Below are 21,507 nucleotides of genomic sequence, written 5' to 3'. Positions count from 1 at the left end.
TCTGTTTTGCTGAGACCTTTATGTGCATTGAGCTTCCCTGGTGGCTCAACAGTAAAGACTCCACCTGCAATGCAAGAAGTGCAGGAGACATGGGTTTGATCCCTGGGTCGGGAAGATCCCCTGGAAAAGTAAATGGCAACCCACTCCAGTATTTTTGCCTGAAGAATCCCATGGACCGAGGAGCCTGGTGGGTTACAGTCCGTGGGGTCGTGGAGTTGGACACAACTGAGCACGCATGCATTACATATGTTATTTAATTTACTCTCACAGAAACCATGTGAGCTTCAGAGACCTCTGGAGTGAGTTGTCCAAGGTCACCCAGTTGGGGCTCCCCTGGTGGCTCAGTGGTTAAGAACCTGCCTGCCAATGCAGAAGACATGGGTTCAATTCCTGATCCGGGAAGATCCCTCAGACCAACTAAGTCCATGAGTCATAGCTACGGAAGCCTGTGCACCTAGAGTCTGTGGTCCACAGCAAAAGAAAACACAGCAATGGGAAGCCTGCACACCCCAACTAGAGTAACCTCCGGTTGCCATGACTAGAGGAAAGCTGGAGTGGCAATGAAGACCCAGTACAGCCAAAAATAAATAAATAGAATTTTTTTTTTTTAAAGATCGCCCAGTTAGCAAGCGGCAGAGTGAGGGTTACCATCTGGTCTTGCCCGACTCCACACTCACTGTCTTTAACACTGAACTCGGAGGTGTAATTATGGGCTTCGCAGAGAGTCACATATCATTTTGACACCAAAACACTGGCATTTCCCAGACCTTTTCTGGTTTGCTTTTTTAATATATATACTAAAAGTCTTTAGTTGTACAGTAAACTCCCATCCCCCGGGTTCAACAATGATCAACATTTCCTCACACTTACATCTCCCCATTCCTTCCTCTTCTCTCTTTTTTTTCTACAGTACATTAAAGAAAATTCCTGACATTTCATCATTTTGCCCCTAAATACTTCCATATGTAGCTCTAAACAGGGGGGAAGGCGAGGGAAGGAGGGATTTCTGACAGAATCACGAAACCAAACACCTAACACAGGTCACAGTTTCTGAATATCGCCAAACAGCCAGTTGAACTCTAATGTCTCCTCGTGTCTCAGAAAACACTGTTTCACATTTGATTTGTCTCAAGAAGGATCCAGACAAGATTCATCTACTGTGTTTGGTTAAATGTCCCCTTTGTCTCTCCATTCTGACTTGAATCCTCTTTTTTTTTCCGGCATCATCGGTTATGAAAGAAATGGTGCCCACTGCCACGGATGTTTCACTCCCTGGGTATGTGGGGGTTACTTCCTTGTGGTGCATTTGACTTCTTCTTTTATCCCCTGTACTTCCTGTGGAGTCTAAATTCAAAGACTTGGGGAGGTGCATGTTTCAGCAGGAACACCACACGGATGGTGCCGTGTACTTATGAAATCACTTCAGGACAGAGGGTACACGGTGCTCCCAGTTTTAGTGCTGAGAACTATTTACATGTTTAGATGGTTACCAGATATCTCAATGGCTTATAGAGATAAGAGATAGGCTATTTTAAAAAATTTCGTTGACGCGTAGTTGATGTAGAATGCTGTATTAATTTCCGCTGTGCAGCAAAGTGACTCAGTTATATACACATGTATTCCTTTGCACATTCTTTTCTATTATGATTTATTAACATCATAGGATATTGAATATATTTCCCTGCGCTATACAGCTGTGTTGCTCAGTCCTAAGTTGTGTCCCACTCTTTGCCACCCCACAGACTGCAGCACGCCAGGCTTCCCTGTCCTTCACTATCTCCCGGAGTTTGCTCAAACACATGTCCATTGAGTCGGTGATGCCATCCAACCATCTCATCCTCGTACACCCTCTTCTCGTGTCCTCAATCTTTCCCAGCATCACGGTCTTTTCCAATGAGTTGACTCTTTGCATCAGGTGACCAAAGTGTTGGAGCTTCAACTTCAGCATCAGTCCTTCCAATAAATATTCAGGATTGATTTCCTTTAGGATTGACTAGTTTGATCTCCTCCTTGTCCAAGGGACTCTCAAGAATCTTCTCCAACATCACAGTTCTAAAGCATCAATTCAGAGACAGAATATTTATTTATTAAAATGTTTCAGCCATACCACGTGGTGTGTGGGAACTTAGTTCTCTGATCAGGGATCAAAACCATGCCCCCTGCATTGGAAGTGCAGTCTTAACCACTGGACCGCCAGGAAAGTCCTGAGGTAGAGTATTTAAATCCTTCATTGTCATAGACTATCTGGACTACCTGCTGGCTTCTCTTGTGTGCCAGGTTTGAGGATAAAGCCTAGTAACATGGGAAAGCTAAACTTTTCTGGCTTCAAGAGGGCTGCACCTTTGGGGATCTGAAAGCCTGTTTGATGGAAGAGAGAGGAGTCACTCTTAGGTGTGGAGGATTTGCCCTTTAATAGATGTAGGCATCTTCTCCCTCAAGTGTTATCCTGTGGGTGTGCTTCACAGTTATGAGCTAAACAATCCAGGAATTAGAAGGTGGCCGGCTGATGCTGGCAGGGGAGACAGGAAGGATGAGCCAAGTCAAGAGAGGCAGGTGTGGACCCCATGTGCTGAGGGAGATTATGGAGGAGAGAGCTTGAGGGGTATATTGATGCTCTTGGGGAGAGTGAGCAGGATACAAAAGACAACAGAACCTGGACCAAGGAGTTGAAAAGACTCCATGCAAGGAACTTCATGCAGAGTGAGGAATACCAGCAAATCATGAGGAGAGGGAAGTTATTTGTGAAATCCAGCTCAAAGAGTCTTAGAGTCAGGGAGTCCTCAGACTGAAGGGACTGTGGGATAGCCCACTATATCAGAAAACAAAGGATGTCGGGGCCATGAACCAGCAGCCACTGCAGCTGCCTGACCGTGCACACTGAGGGGATTCTGGATGGAGAAAAGCAGGATCCTGGTACCAGGTAGCCGAGATGCACATCAAAGGCATGATTTCAGTGAGCCCAGACTCTTGCATCTTCCCAGACACAGAAAAGCACTAGACTCTAACTCGAGGGGTCTGGTTTTTCTTTAACAGTGATCTTTTAATGTGGGTGCTTATACCTGGGACATACTTTCCTTAACCCATCCTCTGCACTCATCCAGACTGCTGGTCTTCAGTCCTTGTTAGCTTACTTACCACCACCTCAGTTCAGTTCAGTTCAGTTCAGTCACTCAGTCGTGTCTGACTCTTTGCGACCCTATGGACTGCAGCATGCCAGGCTTCCCTGTCCATCACCAACTCCCAGAGCTTGCTCAGACTCATGTTCATTGAGGCGGTGATGCCATCCAACCATCTCACCACCCTTCTCCTCCTGCCTTCAATCTTGCCAGCATCAGGTTCTTTTCCAATGAGTCATTTCTTCACATCAGGTGGCCGAAGTAGTGGAGCTTCAGTTTCAGCATCAGTCCTTCCAGTGAATATTCAGGACTGATTTTCTTTAGGATTGACTGGTTTGATTCTCCTTGCAGTTCAAGGGACTCTCAAGAGTTTTTTCCAACACCACAGTTCAAAAGCATCCATTTTTTGGCACTCAGCTTCCTTTTATTTTCACCACCAACTACACACACACAATTTTTTTTTTAATTGTGTATTCTCTTTCATTTGTAAGTTAACATCCAAAAGTTTACATCAAAATTTAATATGTAGGTTAAACCCTGGCAGTTCAGTGGTTAAGACTCTGCAGTTCCAAGGCAAGGGGCATGTGTTCGATCCCTAGGCAGGGAACTAAGATCTCACATGTCACGCAGAGTAGCCAAAACATAAAACAAATTAATATGTAGTTAAAATGGATGTAATTTCCAGAGTATTATAAACATTTTCAGTTTAAAATAAAATTCTTTGCTCAGACTTTTGCATGCTTGCCATGGAAAAGAGTTGTCACAATTATTTGCTATACATCATATATTTGAAAATGTACAAGCAAATTCTTTAAGTTTGTGAATCTTATATTGTATCCTTTTCCTTTTGAAATTGTATTTCTACTTTGCCTTGCTTGCTGTAATTCAACAAAAATATGTCTAGAATTCCAAAGCTCCTATAACCGTTATGTCCTACAATTGTCCAAATTTTGTTCTGTATTAATAATAGGTTTGAATAAGAATTATTAATAGTACACAATTAATAAAAACAGTATAAAATATTACATATTTTGATAAGAAAATTTAAAATGTATAATAGAGCATACTCTGGGTCATAAAATAAACCTCATTACATTATAATAATTGAAATAGTATAGAATGTGATTTCCATCTACTGTGGAATTAAATTAGAAATCAATAACAGAAAGATAACAAGAAAATACTAAAACACTTGTACATAGTCCATGGGAAGAGAGGAAGTCTCAAAGGAAGTCCAAAAATACATTGAACTCAAAGGAAATGAAAATACATCACAGCAAAAGTTACGGAACACAGCCAGGCAGAGAGGAAAGTATGTGTAATTAATGTTTATATTAGAAAAGAGGAAAATTCCCCTATCAATAACCAAATCTCCCATCTTAAAAGCCTAAAAAATGAAGAGCAAATAAATCCAAGGGTGAGCAGAAGGAAGGAAATCAATAAAGATAGTAGTAAAAACAAATGAAATTTCAAAACAGAAAAGAGAAGTTTAAAAAGAGAAAATCTGTGAAATAAAGAGATCGTTCTTTGGAAAGTCAACAAAATTGATAAGCCTTCAGCAAGACTGACCAAGAGAAAGAAAGAGAGAAACAGAAATGACCAATATCAGGAATGAAACTAAAGTTGTCACTACAGAGCCTAAGACATCAATGTGCTACTAAAGGAATTCTACAATCAGCTCTACTCTTGGTAAACTTGACAACTTGTATGAAATGGACCAATTCCTCAAAAAACACAAGCTTATAAGTAATTATAAAAAATAATTAGAACTCACCCAATAGGAAAGGGATAATCTAAAAGAACTCTATAACCATTAAGAAAATTGCATTTGAAAATTTAAAAATAAAAAATAAAAAAATCTTGAGGCCCAGATGGATCCACTGAAGAATTTTCAAAATGTTTAAAGAAGAATGAACACCAGTTCTATACAATCTTTTCCAGAAAATACATTTCCATTCATTTTATGAAGCTAGTACTATCATGATACCAGAACCAGTATAAAAAACACACACAAAAAGGAAAAGTATTACAGATCAATAAATCTCTTAAATATGGATAATATTTCTTAATAAAATATTGGCAAACAGAATTCAACAATTATAAAAAGAGTTTCACACTATAACCAATCTGGGTTTATTTCAGAATTGCAAGTATAGTTCAATATTTTAAAATTTATCAATCAAAGACAATAAAACATAGCCAAGATTTGAGGCTTGAAGGCTTGATCAATGGCTATTTATTATTTTAGAATGAAAATGGCTGTTTACTATTTCCCTAGTATACTTCCTTATTCAGGAAAATTGGGAAGACTCACACTTGGAAAGGTTTGCTGCTATTTTTATAATAAACATATTAATAAATTCATTTTATTAAACTTTAAAAAAAATTCATCATCAATGTAATCAACCATATCACCTAGTTAAAGAAGAAAAATTATATGATCATATTAACCAAAGCAGAAAACACATTTTCTAAAATTCAGCATCAATTCATGATAAAATCTCTCAGGAAGAAAAATATAGGAACATTGTAGAGAAGAACTTCCTCAGCTTGGTGAAGAACAAGCTACAGCTAACCTTATCCTTAAAGTTTAAAAACTAAATGTTTTCTCCATAAAATCGTGAACAAGACAACAGCTTCTGCTTTCACCACTTTATTCAGTATAGTGCTGGAAGTTCTTGCCTGGGCAATAAAGCAAAAAAAGAAAAAGAGATAAAAGCATGTGGATCAGAAAAAAGAAATAAAACCATCCCAATTTGCAGATGATACTATTGTCCATGAAGAAAATCCCAAGGAATCTACAAAAAATTCATAGGACTAATAAGGAAGTTTGGCAAGGTCACAGAATATTAGATAAACATTCAAAAATCAATTAGTTGTAGTCCCATATACTGGCAACAAACAAATGGACACACCTACAAACTGGAAAACCACATTACAATTGCTGGGAAAGCTGAAATATTTATGTATAAATCAAATGAAACATGTATAGGACTTATACATCTAAAATTATACAATGCTGACGAAAGAAATCAGTAAGATTTAAATGGAGAGACAGGTTGTGTTTATGTATTGGAAGACTCCACATAGGAAATATGTCAGTAGTTCCCAGACTGGTATACATGTTCAACACACTTCTCAAAACCCAGCAAGATGTTGGTAAATATTCACAAGATGATTCTAAAACTTAAATGGAAAGGCAAAGGAACTAGGAATGCCTGAATAATTTTGAAAAAGAAGAATAAATTGAGAGAAGTCAGTCTAGCTGATTTTAAGACTTATTTATGGCATCAATAAATCAATAATTAGGACTGTGCGCCATTAATGAAGGAACAGAGAGATGAATGAAACAGAATACAGAACACAGAAACGGACACACACATATGTATCCATCTTCCTTTTGACAAATGGGCAAAAGCAACACAATGGAAGAAAGATAGCTTTTTCAACAAATGATGCTGGAGCAGCTGGAGCCATGGACATGAAAATAAACGAGTGAAAATACAAACTCCTCAACATAAGTCTCACACTTTATACAAAAATTAACTCAAAATGGATCCCAGACTTAGATGTAAATTATGACTACAAATTTTTAAGAAAAAAATAAGAGAAAAATCACCAGAATCTAGGCTAAGCAAAAGAATTCTCAGGCTTGACACAAAAAGTATGCTTGGTACTAAAAAATCTAGTAAATTAGATTTTTTCAAAATCTTAAACTTTTGCTCTGCAAAAGATCCCATTAAAACCATAAAAGTCTTGCTGACAAATACTAGTATCTAGAATATATATTTTTTTAAAAAACTCTTTTAAAAAAATAAAACTTTTCTACTTAACAGTAAAAAAAAAAAGCAAATAATGCAATTAGGAAAAGGGCAAAAGACATGAAAAGGCATTTCACCAAAAAGACTATATCAATAGCAAATAAATACATGGAAAGAGATCCAATATCATTAGCCATCAGGGAAATGCAAATAAAATCACAAGTTATCATTATGCATCCATCAGGATGGTTAAAATGAAACATAATTGAATCAATAAGGCAAAAATATTCTTTCTCACCACTCTAATTCAACAGTATAATGTAAGTCCTAGCTAAAGTAGAAAAGACAAGAAAGGAAGTAAAAGGTATACATATTGAGAAAGAAGAACTAAAACTTTCATTGCTTGTAGATAGCACAACTGTTTATGTAGAAAAATCCCAAAGAATTGACGGCAACAAAAACAAAAAAATTCAGTAACTAATAATAATAGCGAGGCTGCAGAATCTAAGATTAATACACAAAAAGTTCATTACTTTCCTGTATACCAATACTGTTTGGAATTTAAAAACTAAAAACCTACCACCATTTACGTTAGCACCTCCCCTGCAAAATGAAGTATTTAAGTATAACTCTTATAAATGTATGAGAGAGCTATATGAGGGAAAGTACAGAATTCTGATGGAAGAGATCAAGGAACAGTCAAATAAGTGGAGACATATGCCAAGTTAGATATGAACTTGATATTGTTCAGATGTCAAAGTAGACAAATGAGTTGTAGATGCAACACAACTCCTATCACAATCTCAGAAGTTATTTTGTGATTGTCAACAAACGAATTCCCAAGTTTATATGCAGAATAGGCAACTCAGTGTTAAAAAAGAACTAAATCAGAAGACAGATGCTATTTGACTTCAAGACTTACTGTAAAGCTACAGCAATCAAGACAGTGTGGTATTGGTGAAAGTATAGACAAAAAGATCAGTGAAACAGAATAGAGAATTCGAAACTAGACCCATACTGATATAGTCAACTAACCTTTGACAAACGATTAATGGCAATTTAATAGAGAAAGGAGGGTATTTTCAACAAATAGTGCTAAGAATGATTGGACATGCAAAAAAATTAATCTAGACACAGTCTTTATGTGAAACTGTAAAACTTCTGAAAGATAACATGGAGAAGACCTTCATAACATCCAATTTGGCCTTGACTTTGAGATATAACACCAAAATCCAATTTGTGAAACAAATACTTAATAAGTTCTACTTCGTTAATATTAAAAACTTCTATTCAGTGAAAGACACTGTTAAGAGAATGGAAAAGACAAGTCAGAGGCTGGAAAAAATTCTTTGCCAAACACACATCTGATTTTTTTTAAAAAATCTGTTACCTAAAACATATAAAGAATTCTTAAAACTCAACCATTAAAAAACGAGGGGAAAAAAACAATTAAAAAGTGGGCACAAGATGTGACCTCACCAAAAAAGATTTACAAATTACAAACAAGCATAAAAAGTTGTTCCACATCATAGATCCTCCATCCATGGGATTTTCCAGGCAAGAGTACTGGAGTGGGGTGCCATTGCCTTCTCCCTCATAGTTCATTAGGGAACTGTAAATTAATAAAAAAACAGGTACTACATACCTATATGGTTAAAACCCCAAACGCTGACAACACCAAATGCTAGTAAGCAAAGAGCAACAGGAGCTCTCATTCATTGCAAATGAATGAAAAATGGTGCAACCACTTTGTAAGACAGTCTGGCAGCTTCTTACAAAGCCAAATGTAATCTTATCATGCAATCCACGATTGCGCTCCTGGGTATTCACCCAAGTGAGTTGAAAATTCATGTCCACAAAAACCTCTATGCCCATCAACATTATTCACAATTGCCGAATGATGAATGTCCTTCAACAGGTAAACGGGTAAACGAACAGCAGTACTTCTCTAAACAATGAACTATTATTTAGCACGAGAAAGAAAAGAGTCATTAAGCCATGAAAAGAAGTGGAGGAACCTCAAAAACATGTTGATAATTTTAAGAAATCAATCTGAAGAAGCTACACACCGAATAATTCTAACTATATAATTTTCTGGGAAAGGATTGTGTGGATGATTAAATAACTATGATCCATTGATATCATGAACTATCACTCAGCAATAAAAATGAATGAACTATTGATACATTATAACACCTGAATGAATCTCGAGAGAATATTGCTCAGTGTAAAAGTCAATCCCAAAGGGTTACATAGTGCCTGATTCTGTTATATATGAATAATATTGTTGAAATGACAAAATCATAGAAATGGAGAACAGATTAGTGGTTAAGGAGGAGCAAAATGGAAGGGAAGTAAGTGTGGTAATAAAAGGACACCAGGAAGAATCCTCATTGTGATGGAAATATTCTATCTCCTGACATCTAGTTATGACATGTTATGACACTGTACCACGGTGTCAAAAGATGTTACCATTGGATAAAGGTACACAGGATATCTGTGTATCATTTCTTACAACTGCATGCCAATCTATTTTCTCAAATCGTGTGTGCTCGGTCACTCAGTCATGTCCGACTCTTTGAGACCCCATGAACTGCAGGCTGCCAGTCTCCTCTCTCCATGGGGATTCTCTAAGCAAGAATACAGGCGTGGGTTGCCATGCTCTCTTCCAAGGGATCTTCTCAATCCAGAGATTGAACCCAGATCTCCCACATTGCAGGCGGATTCTTTATCATCTGAGCTAACAGGGAAGCTCTCCTCAAATTAAAAAGTTTAATTAAGAACTTTTATTAGCAAATTATCTCAATAAAATGAATATGGCTTTTATTTTTAATGACCTTATATATCCATTTGTGATATTATCTGTTATTAGAACTAGGCAAGGAGCAGTATCCATTCCATTCCTACACCTCATTTTTACAGAAGAAATGCTGGGAAACTTTGTCCACATAAATCATTTGGAAGGAGTTTTATTATAGCAATATGATTTAACTATCTGAACTCTTTCCAAGTTCTACGCCAAAAATAGCATACTGCTCTATCATCAAGAATTATTTTTAATCATCTATCAGCTGACAACTCCATTAGGTCCTCTTCTGATATCACTGAAAGCAAAGAATCAGAAAATATCTGACTTAAAAGTACCTATTTTTCAGTTTATGTAGTCATTCTGCGTGTTAAGTTGCTTCTATTGTGTCTGACTCTTTGTGACCCGCATATTACAGCCCGCCAGGCTCCTCTGTCCATGGGATTCTCCAGGCAAGAATACTGGAGTGGGTTGCCATTTCCTCCTCCAGGGGATCTTCCCTACCCAATGATCAAACCTGCGTTTCTTATGTCTCCTACATTGCAGGCGAGTTCTTCACCACTTGGGAAGACATTGACTTTCCCTAGTTCTGAACAGTCACTTAAAATGCTTTACTCATCAAATGATTATTAATTATCCATGTTATTCTTTTTCTTAAAGGTATCTCTAATTTGATATGCCTAGAGTTAGATAAATTGAGATATTGTCACTTTAATATATATTTGCCAAAACTTTTTTTATAAAATTATTTTATATCATCATAGGCTTTATTTTTATTGTCAAGCTCTTAGAAGCTGCAGATTTAACATGTCAATTTACAAATAACATCCACAATTTAACCTAATAATTAAAGGCAGTCATCATCTTAAAACGAATCACCCAGAGTAGATTTACTCTCTATCCAAAAAAAAAAAAGAAAGAAGCCAAATATCTTCAGAAGTAAAATAGCCCATGAGAAGATGACAGATGGAACCCACATAAAGCAAAAGTATCACACATGAATCATGGTTAAGAAGATGGCAAATATATTTACACTTCTAATTGGAAGGGAGTTTGGAGACTATTAGTGGGGGTGAAGGAACTAGGAATATGGCGTCCCAAAGATACGAGAGATTTCAGGAGCAGTTGCATTTGTTTCAGAGGTTCAAAAATGGGCAGTCCAATGGGTTAATTTATACTAAAGTGTTAATGGCTTACAACGATTATGCACATCACAGATCCCTTTCAGCTCAAAGGCTCCGTGAAACACCATGTATATTATGGAATCAAAGTTTTTTAAAGGACTTTTTTAAAAATGAGAGAAAAGGAATAAGGGAGATGACTGGTCGTCCTCACTCAAGCAATCCAATCAAAAAAGTCGGGGCAGTAGCAGTAACTTACCGAGCACACCAATAGGGCCGATAGATACCATCTGCCAGTAGATGGCGGTCTTCATATTAACTGACTACTCACTGGGACAGCCCTCCTTTCCAGCGGATTGTATTCATAAGGTCGGGTGGCTTCAGGCACAGGTAGAAGGGGAGCCTACCTGCCCAGGGTGAATGGGAGAGCCCTAGGTGAGATCTCCGCCCACTCAGAATGAACCCCTTCACAGACGCTGCCATCCACATCTAAAGTTCAAATTTATCCAGCCCTTTGGGGAGGGGGTGAAAAATGGCAGGCAGGAAGGGAGCCGAGGTTAGTCATTAACACTTTAGCAGGAACTAATCTGGTATATTAACTCAGGAGAGAAAGGACCTTGAAAAGGTATAACCAAAGAGCGGTAAGTTCTTAGAATCTGTGCAACTTTCGTGGTTTATTAGGTGGGAAACTCCATGCATAAGCTGGAGTGGTGTGTAGGTACTGGGTGCCTTTAAAAGAAGAAGAGATAGGAAGAAAGTAGTGGATTGGAACAGGTTGAGTTTGCCTAAGGTCAGACCTGAACTCCTCATATTGTATCCTTCAGTTTCCATCTCAAGATGAGAACTGAAACCCCCAAGGTTTGCCGAAGAGCCCGTAAAGCTCCTTATACCTTAGCTGGATCCAAAGCCTAAACTGTCTCTATTCCTCTCTGTCTGATGCCCACAGCCCTGGATCTGTTAGGACCAGCACTTCCTTCATTCCTAGGACAGCCCAAGATGTCAGGGGACACAGACAAAGGGGAGTTATTCGGAGAGGAACCAAGATGGTGAGACGCTCAGAACTGGTCCAGTATCTATGTCAGGGTAAACTGGAGAAAACCCGCGGTCAACAAGACTCCACGGGCTGTTCTGTGGTGTCAGTCAGGTTTCGTGTGCCTGATATCATTTAATAATGACAGCCTTCCTGTGAAGTGGGTATTATTCGTATCACATTTACAGGACACGAACCAGAGGAGCTAAATAACATACTCAGGGACCTGAGAATTTGACCCCCGAGGACGTTGTCACCTTAGTCTGACAGACAGCAAGTCCTCCATGGAGGCTCTGAAGCATAGGCAGGGGACATCTGGCAGGAATGCTGTATAGGAGACTCATTGGATTGGATGACCCTCAATGTCCTCCCAACCCTTAGGGCATATGGGTTCCTTCAATCATTCAGCAAATGTGCCTGGAGTGCAGGGCAGTGTCCTAGGAACTACGGAACTCCTTTACCAAAAGGAGGAGGGGTGGGGAAGGGAGAGGTGAACGAGTAAGCAGTTGGATTTAGATTGACTTACACACACTATGCAGAGAAGGCGATGGCAACCCACTCTAGTCCTCTTGCCTGGAGAATCCCATGGACGGAGGAGCCTGGTGGGCTGCAGTCCATGGGGTCGCTAAGAGTCGGACTCGACTGAGCGACTTCATTTTCACTTTTCACTTTCATGCATTGGAGAAGGAGATGGCAACCCACTCCAGTGTTCTTGCCTGGAGAATCCCAGGGACGGGGGAGCCTGGTGGGCTGCCATCTATGGGATCGCACAGAGTAGGACTCAACTGAAGCGACTTAGCAGCAGCAGCAGCAGCAGCATGCACACTATTGGTACTGTACACAAAATAGATAACTAATGAGAACCTCATGTAGAACACAGGGAACTGTACTCGGTGCTCTGTGGCAACCTCTATGGGAAAAAAATCGGAAAAAGAGGGGATATATGCATACATATAACCGATTCATTTTACTGTACAACAGAAACTAATGCTACACTGTAGAGCAACTATACGCCAATAAAAATTAAAAAAAAAAAAAAAGAATCACTGTAGTGATAGGTACTATCATAAAGAAGTGGGAAAGTGCTATGGGAAAATCTAACAGGGGTAGTCCTCTAGTCTGAGGAGGTGACATTTAAGCTGAAATCTGAAAGTGAGTATGACATATTCAAGCAAAGAAGCGGGGGAAGGGAAGGGAGGGGACAGTCTATGCAAAAGCCCCAAGGCTCAGAAAAGCCACTGTGGCTGGAGTCAGATAGAGGGAGAGACTGCTGATGTGAAATATTGCCAACGAGTGAGCAAGAGGGACCACAACCAGCAAGCAGTTATGAGCCATGTGAGGCTTTATCCTTGGAGCAAGAAGTGGGGTTTTGAAGGGTTTCAAGCAGGAGAGAGAAATGCTGAACTCTGTTTTCAAAGACCACAGTGGTGGCTGTAAGGGCACTGGAATGCAGGGTATCAAGAGGAGGTCAGTACAAGAACAGGAAATTGCCCTCTTTCCAAGGGGTTCTAGCCATGGGACCTGGTGTAGGTCTCCCCCAGCCTGACCCACCAGTGCTGTCCTGTCTGGTCAACACTCTGCCTGAGACTTTCCAAACTGCATCCAGCAATTCCAGATGAGTGTGGAGCAGGGCGTGCCTCAGGGCTCGAGCGCACCCTTCTCTAATCGGGGACAGCTGTCCTGAGGTCAGACCCAAGTGTCCGCCTCCCACGCTGCCCATAACTGTGGGCTCCTTCCCCACAACCCACAGCATAGCCAGGCAGAGGCTGGGGAGTCAGCAACAAGGAGAGTTCATGCTTCCAGAAAAATCCCAAGTCAGATCCTTATTCTAAATGCCCAGAAGAGCTCAGAATGGATGCGTGTTTCATGCTGAAGCAGTGAATTATGGTACTGACGGGCCATGTGGCAGGCAGAACAAAGCACTCTGAATTAGGAGAGCCTGTCCATTTCTGGTTTCTCCTCCGACTTACGACTTCCTGGGTGGCCTTGGGTAAGACTTCTGACCTTTCTTCGCTTCCTCACTCTCAAAAGGAGATAATAGTATTTGTCACGTTTATCTTGCAAGAATATGCTGTAAACCTCAAGCTGGAGAGAAAAATGCTCTGAAAGTTCAAATCTCGATACAGAAGGGAGGCAGTGGGCGTGTCGGGATGTGTAATGAGACAGCAGAGCTGGTGAAGAGTCAGACTCCAAACTGCCCATGATGGCATTCAGAGCTTTCCATTGGAAGTCAAGCCTGTGTGTTCTAGTACTTCTTCATAGAACCTCAATCTCCAGTGTCCCCCAAAAGCTCTTTTCCATCACTTGTCTCTCACCTGCTCTTGCTCCTGCAAGCCCCTAGGGTTTCCAGACCTTTGTGAGACACTGCAGAAGTAGCTTCAATCCAGTTGAAAAAGCCTATTCCCTTCTAAACTCGGGTAAGCAACCCCTCAGATACAGCAGGCAGCTACTACATCTAAGCCAGTGTTGCAGGAGAGGACTTCAATGATATGGTGTGGGCCATGAATGAGCTCGACAGTGAGCACAGTAGAAGTTATCATTGTGATGTGTATTCTCTAGAAGTTATTGAAACCTGACTTCTTTGGTTTAAGTAGCACGCCCCATCCTCCTTCACTCTAGGCACATGTCCCTGTTTCTTTTTCTTTAAAGACTCACCATGTCTAAACTAGTTAATCCATGTCTTCATTGTCCTTCCACTAAAAGGAAAGTGTTTTCAGTTGGGAGACTTGGGTTTGTCTCAACACTTTATCTCCAAAACCTAAACATGTGTTTGGCACAGAGCAGATGCTCCATAAGTATTTAATTGAATGAATCTTGTTTTTTCTTTAACATGTAAGTTATTATCTCTGTCCACCAGAATACAAATCCCATCAGGGCAAGGACCTCGGTTCTTACTCTCTGTAATATCCTCAACACCTAGAACCCCCAGCACTTGGAAAGTATTTGCTGAATGAATGAATGCTAGTGATAACTATAGGCTGAGGAATGCAGGAAGACTTCCTGGAGGAAAGCAAACTTGACCTGGTCTGGGGAGGATGAGTAGAGTTTGGATACTATCATCATTTCAATCTTGTTATTTTGGGAGCACTAATATTCATAATAATGAGCTAGCATATATTTGTTAGCTAGCTTGAGTACTTGCTATGTGTGAGGCATGATCTCGGGGCACTTTATGACCATGTTGTATATTCCAGAGGACATATTTGGACTAGTTTGTAAGTCAATCTGAAATCATTTTCTGAGTTTAAAAAAAAAAAAATCGGTCTTGACACATTCTTGTTGTGGAAGTCAACCATTGTTCCGGGGATGTTCTGAACAGCTGCAGTCCAGAGGAAGCCAGAGGAAGCTCCCTCACCCCCCTCCCCCGCCTGCTGTTGAAGCAGCTGGCGGGTTAACAGAGACCACCCCAGACTCTGCAGCTATCCACAGCTGCTTGAGCCCATGGAAATTCTGCCGCCTATAGCGTCCAACAAATGAGAACCAAGGGAGGGGACATGGCCACTGGGATGACCTGTGTGTGTCCAACGGAATGTGGAGGAAGCTTTTTAATCCCTAAAGGGCAACCAGTTAGCGTGGCTCAGAGAAGTTGTAGCAAAGACGTCTCTGGACCGTCTCTACCTCCAGATCCCATCAGAGCTGCCCCACTGCAGGGTGGGGAAGGTCTAACGGCTTAGCTTCAATATACCCTCAGTTTACATACTTCTTTCAGCCAAATATTTAGCATTGTAGGATGTTGGAGCTAGAAGGAGTCACAGAGTTTATTTAGACCAAGCCCCTCATTTGAGGCAATCCAGAGGGACACCAGGCTTTCTAGGTGGGGCTAGTGGTAAAGAATCCTCCTGCCAGTGCAGGAGATGTAAGAGACACAGGTTTGATCCCTGTGTTGGGAAGGGTTAGGAAGATCCCCTGGAGGAGAGTAAGGCAACCCATTCTGATATTCTTGCCTGGAGAATTCCATGGACAGAGGACCCTGGTGGGCTACAGTCTATGAGATCACAAAGAGTCAGACATGACTGAAGTGCCTTAGCATGCATGCACGCTGAGGGACACCATCTTGCCCAGGCCACAGAGCCAGCTGATGGTAGCTGAGTCAATCCTCTTAATCCATGACCACAGCTCTTGTGTGAGTTTTGTTCTGAGTAGGTCTTTTTAGTATTATTACCAACAGTTCTGCTGTTTTTATTTTTTGCAAGCAGCAGTGATTAGTATGTAATTAATGAATAATGCTATTATTAATAATAGTATCATCATTTGAACAATTCTATGTCAGATTTTTACTGCTAAGGTTTTGGTGTTTTAAAGATTTTTTTTTTAATATGGACCATTCTTTTCAAAATCTTTATTGAATTTGTTACAACATTGCTTCTGGGTTTTTGGCTGAGAGGCATATGGGATCTCAGCTCCCTGACCAGGGGTCGAACCTGCATGGGAAGGCAAAGTCTTAACCACTGGATCACCAGGGAAGTCGTGTGAAGATTTTTATTTAACATTAACACATTTATGATAATACCTCTTCATTTATTCAGAATGAGGGGAAGTTTCAGGTTGGCTGAGGGGAAGACCTTATAGAAACGTGATTTTCCTATAGCTTAAAATGCAAAATTACTCTAAACAGAAAACCAAACACAATTCATTTTTTCTTGGGTGGTAGCACCATAGAGTAGAAAATTCTCAGGCTTTGGAAATGGAAGATCTATATCTTATTCTGGATTCCACTGCCTTCTAAATGCTTGACCTCAGGCAGGTTGCTTCACCTCTCAATGTCAGGTCCCCATATTTAAACTGGGGATAAGGCGACTGAATCACCAGTTGGAATCAAGATAGCAGGAGAAACATCAACAACCTCAGATACTCAGATGATATCACTCTAATGGCAGAAAACAAAGAGGAACTAAAGAGCCTCTTGATGAGGGTGAAAGAGGAGGAGTGAAAAAGCTGACTTAAAAACTCAGCATTTAAAAAACTAAGATCCTGGCATCCGGTCCCATCACTTCATGGCAAATAGAAGGGGGAAAAGTAAATAGTGGCAGATTTTATTTTCTGGGGGCTCCAAAGTGACTATGGGCAGTGACTGCAACCACAAAATTAAAAGACACTTGCTGCTTGGAAGGAAAGCCATGACAAACGTAAACAGCATATTAAAAAGCAGAGACAACACTTTGTGGACAAAGGTCTGTATAGTCAGAGCTATGGTTTTTCCAGTAGTCACATACAGATGTGAGAGCTGCACCATAAAGAGGGCTGAGCACAGAAGAATTGATGCTTTTGAGCTGTGGTGTTGGAGAAGACTCTTGAGAGTCCCTTGGACAGCAAGGAGATCAAACTAATCAATCCTAAAGGAAATCAACCCTGAAGATTCACTGGAAGGACTGATGTTGAAGCTGAAGTTCCACTATTTAGGCCACCTGACACAAAGAGCCGACTCATTGGAAAAGACCCTGATGTTGGGAAAAATTGAGGGCAGGAAAAAAGGGCAACACGATGAGATGGTTGGATGGGATCACTAGCTCAATGGATATGAGTTTGAGCAAACTCTGGGAGATGGTGAAGGACAGGGAAGCCTGGCGTGCTGCAGTCCATGGGGTGGCAAAGAGTCAGACGGGACTGAGCGACTAAACAACAACAACCACAGTAACACAACTGAACCCATGTGCTTTGGACCATATTCCCCTGCCATCCTGACCACAACAACTTGGAAAGGAGATGGGCTCCTGCGGTCTCCTATCAAAGGCCAGCTGCTTGAAAGTCAGGCTGGGCACTCTGACTCTAAACTAGGTAGTCACTAACCCATTGGAACCCCTGGCAGGACATTTGAATGTGAGATACAGAGAGGACTTGGAGAGTGAGGTGGTCCAGGAACTTAGACACAGAGAGAAGGGGAACCATGGAAACCACGAGCAAACAGGACCATCATGGCTCAGGAAAGGAGACCGGAAAAAGCAGTCACAAGGCAACTGGGCTCCATCCAGATAGATGGTTAGGAGGTCAGAGGAATTTGCAGAGAGAAGGCAGGAATGGGACCAGGAGCCAGAGAAGCCCCGACAGGTGGACTTGGAAGAAGATGGGGAAGGAGAAAGTCAAAACCGTGAACACCAGCTGGAAGAGCAGGCCAGTGGCTGTAGAAGAGGTGTTCCTACCAGAGGGGCAAGGTCCAGCCTTGGTCTTGGGCCCCGGTGACCCTAGACCCTCTGCCGGCAGCATATTCCTGCACATCCTCCAGCCTCAGCAAATTCTGGCCACTGCCTTTTCAAAGAGCAACTGATGGAGAAAAAGTAAGACCTGCCCTTCCCCTCCGGGAGAGCTTCACGTCTCCTCATAAAAGTAGAGCTGATAAGGAGCATATGAAAGAGAAGAGCTAAACCCACGGGCTTCGCAGCTGAGTAGAGATGGGCTCAATTCCCAGCTCTGCCATTTGTTTGGCGTGCAAGCTGGGAAGGATTTCTTGATCTCTCTAAGGCTCTTCATCAGTGTCTGTAAAAAAGGCACAGTGATAGGGCTGGGCACAGGCGGCTGCGAGGATTACGGGAGATAGAGCGGCTTTCATGATCAGAGCCCTCAGACCAGCGGGCATTTCCTCACATCACTGCCGTCATAGCGCACACTCCTCAGATCCTCTGCACTGCATGTGTTGGCTGGGTGAGTGCGTGGGGGAGCGGCAAGCAGAGGAGGGAGAGGGCACCAGGAGAATGGGTCAAGAAGGATGCTCCAGTTATCCCAGGAGAGGTGCCCCGGAGCCCCACTTGATCACAGGAGAATCCCAGCAGCCCCTCCTGGGGTCCGTTGGCATCAGTCCACACTCCACTGTGAGCAGCATCCTTTCTGTGCTCCAGGGAGGACCTAGTGACAGGGACACTCCAGCTGCAGGGGAGTTCCTAGAAAGTCCAATGGAATGGCTGTCATTCCTCCGCCGTGAGTCATCAGCCCCAACAAAGCCCACTGGTATTTCCGAGTCTGTTCCCAGTGCCCGGAGCTGGGCCCAGCGGCTCGGCAGCTGCAGGGAGTGGAATGCGGCTCCCCCCAGCACTGTGCCCTGGGTTTCGTTTTCGGGAAAGCCTCATGGCCCCGGAAGTGGGGAGGCACCCTGAAGGTCATCTCGTCCAGGCTCCTGCCTCTGGGCCCAAAGATCTTAAGACCTGGGGTGTCTGGGGACCCCCTCTGACCCATCCGAGTGTGAGGACCAGGGCTACCAGGGTGGGGACAGGAGAATGATGTCCCTTTCTCCGTTGTCTCCTTGATCTTCCACTACAAGGGCTGCAGGTGACGGGGGGTGGGGGGAAGGAACTCACAGGAAGAATAGCTTAGCCCCGAGGGTGTGTCTGCCCCCCACGTTTCTCCTTCCTCTTCTGTTTTGGTGTCCAGGCCAGGCCACCCCTGCTTCCCTGTCCATCCAGGCCATGCATCAAAAGCCTGTGGCAGCCCCGTGTCCTGGAAGCTCAGGGCTGTCCTGACTCTGTGGACGGTGGCTGCAGGTTTTGCTGACTGAGCGCCTGTGGCCGGGACGGGTACTGGACGGCCAGCCTCTGCTCTCTGAGTCATGCCAGCACCCCTGCGGGAGGTGTTCTCATCCCATCTTTCCCAAGTACAGCAAATTTCAATGACTTCTTCAAGATCTGCAGCCAGACTTCCTAGGACCGAGGCGAACCCTCTGGAACCAATTTTCAACCACTGACAGCAGCTTCAGTGGTGCCCGGCTCCTCAAGCATCTCCCATCCGAAGTGAAAGAACAACACCCTCTCAGGCCACAAGCCACAGCCTACTGCCCCTCAGCCCTGGCAGGAAGAACTCGACGCATCCCCTCTGGACCATGAGGCTCATCCGCCAGCATCATTTAAGGCAGGCGAACCCTCCCAGCGTGCAGCCCCCCGCTGGAGCATGACTGCGGGTAGTGCCTGCTCTCCTTTCTGAGTTTCCTGGGCAGTAATAGCAGCCCCCCAGGGAGGGAGCCACTGTTGTGGGGGACCCAAAGGTCAGTGCCCCTCCAAACCCGGTGTCCTACCAACACGCTGGTCAACTGCATTTACCAGCTCACAAAGGAAGATTCTTGTGAGCACACAGTTGTCTGTGGTCAGGGGACGATCTCCAACTGCTCCTCGTTCCTGGGCCCGCAGCCAGCTCCCTTGGACGGTCAGAGGTGAAATCTGAAAGCTGGTGAATGGGAGAGCGGAAGTCCGACCGGGCTGAGCTGAGCCCATTCATGAAAAAGGTCTGGTCTCACTTCCTTATTGCCAGGCGTGGTGTGCGTGTGAGTGCACACGCTCTGTCGCTTTCCGCCTCACTTCTTCCCACCCTTTGCTTTTGTCTTTCTTGTTTTTTTTTTCCACTCTCTCCACAAAAATCTGAAGTTCATCTTCAGGAAACTGCCAAAGAATGTGTAGCTGGTCTGTGGTTTGCAAAAGAAAGACAGAAGGAAAGAAAGAAAGGGGGGAGAAATGAACAGAGGGAGGAGGGAGAGATTCCTACAAAGGTATACTCTCTTCCTCCATGTAAACCTCTCTCTCTCCCCACCCCCCCACCCCCCCCACACACACAGAACATTCAGCATCATGCTTGTGAAAAAATGAAAACATTTTCCTCAGATCATGCAACAGCCCTCTAGCAGCCCCTCTGGCTTAAGGTGGAGGAAGGTGAGTCCTGCTGGAGGGTCCTCCCATCGTAGGTGTTCAAAGCTGACCCCAGGAGAGCTTCTCTGAGGTTTAAAGCAAGGCTTTCCCTTTGGGGAATAATTCACCTCTGCTCTGTTGGGCCCCCCTCAGTGGGTCGTGCGGTCTCCGATGGGACATGCCTGTCCCTCGTGGCCTGACATCTGACTTCACTTAAGGCCCAATGAGACTGTGAAACCGAGGCGTCCTGGGGCCTCAGTCTCCTTATCTGTAAAATGGGGATGATGATGCTTGTCCCACCTTCTCAGGTGGTGTAGTGGTAAAAAGCCTGCCTGCCAATACAGGAGACGAAAGAGATGCCGGTTCAGTCCCTGGGTTAGGAAGATCCCCTGGATAAGGGAATGGGAACCCACTTCCGTATTCTTGCCTGAAGAATCCCGTGGACAGAGGAGCCTGGCAGGCTACAGTTGATGGGGTCACAGAGAGTCGGACATGACTGAAGTGACTTAGCACACACATAATTGTTCCTCTTCAGAAGGCGGTGGTGATGATGGAGATAACCCACGAGAAGGGCCTCCTTCACCCTGTGACCATGATGCGCACAGCTCTCACGGTTGTGCACCTGCGACTCACCGCACCTGAATGTGATCTCCTCCACTCCCCAGCCACGCCACCAAGACCCGCAGATGGGGCTGGGCTTTTAGAGTCGCAGGAGGTATGAAGGCACCTCCTTGGCCTTTAGAGATAGCAAGCAGGAGGACCACCAAGAAAAACTGCACGCCCAGCTCAGCTTGGTCCACTCTCTGATTCACAGGAGCCTCACAGCCCCTCAAGTGAGAAGAAAAAAAAAAAAAAGATGTGTCTTAGAAGAGGACATGAGACCAGAAGCCCCGAGATGATGACCCAGTGCTGGAGGTTTTGAGCCCAAAGCAGGTTTTGGTTGTTCTCTAGCCGAGAAGTGCTTCCTGGGCGCCCACACTCATTTCCGAGTCGCCGGGAGGAGGTGCGCCTGCCCTCCGGCTGAGGCCCCTCCGTGCTGCAGCAGGTGGTGGGCCCCTCGGTGCTTCCCCGCC

At 43.2% G+C, this 21,507-nt stretch overlaps 1 long non-coding RNA gene across 1 annotated transcript in view; it reads right to left on the bottom strand.

The window, feature by feature from the left end:
• Window positions 1-561: 561 nt before the first annotated feature.
• The window catches only part of LOC109559747 (uncharacterized), a 45,893-nt gene continuing 24,947 nt past the window's right edge, over window positions 562-21,507 (bottom strand). The window contains exon 4 of the long non-coding RNA XR_011566781.1: window positions 562-20,214. This is a non-coding gene — a long non-coding RNA (uncharacterized lncRNA). The remainder of the gene's footprint in view (window positions 20,215-21,507) is intronic.

This window comes from Bos indicus, chromosome 5 (genome assembly GCF_029378745.1).
Source record: "Bos indicus isolate NIAB-ARS_2022 breed Sahiwal x Tharparkar chromosome 5, NIAB-ARS_B.indTharparkar_mat_pri_1.0, whole genome shotgun sequence".
NCBI lineage: Eukaryota > Metazoa > Chordata > Mammalia > Artiodactyla > Bovidae > Bos > Bos indicus.
Note: the sequence above shows the minus strand (reverse complement) of the source record. Positions and strands in the feature narration are given on the sequence as shown.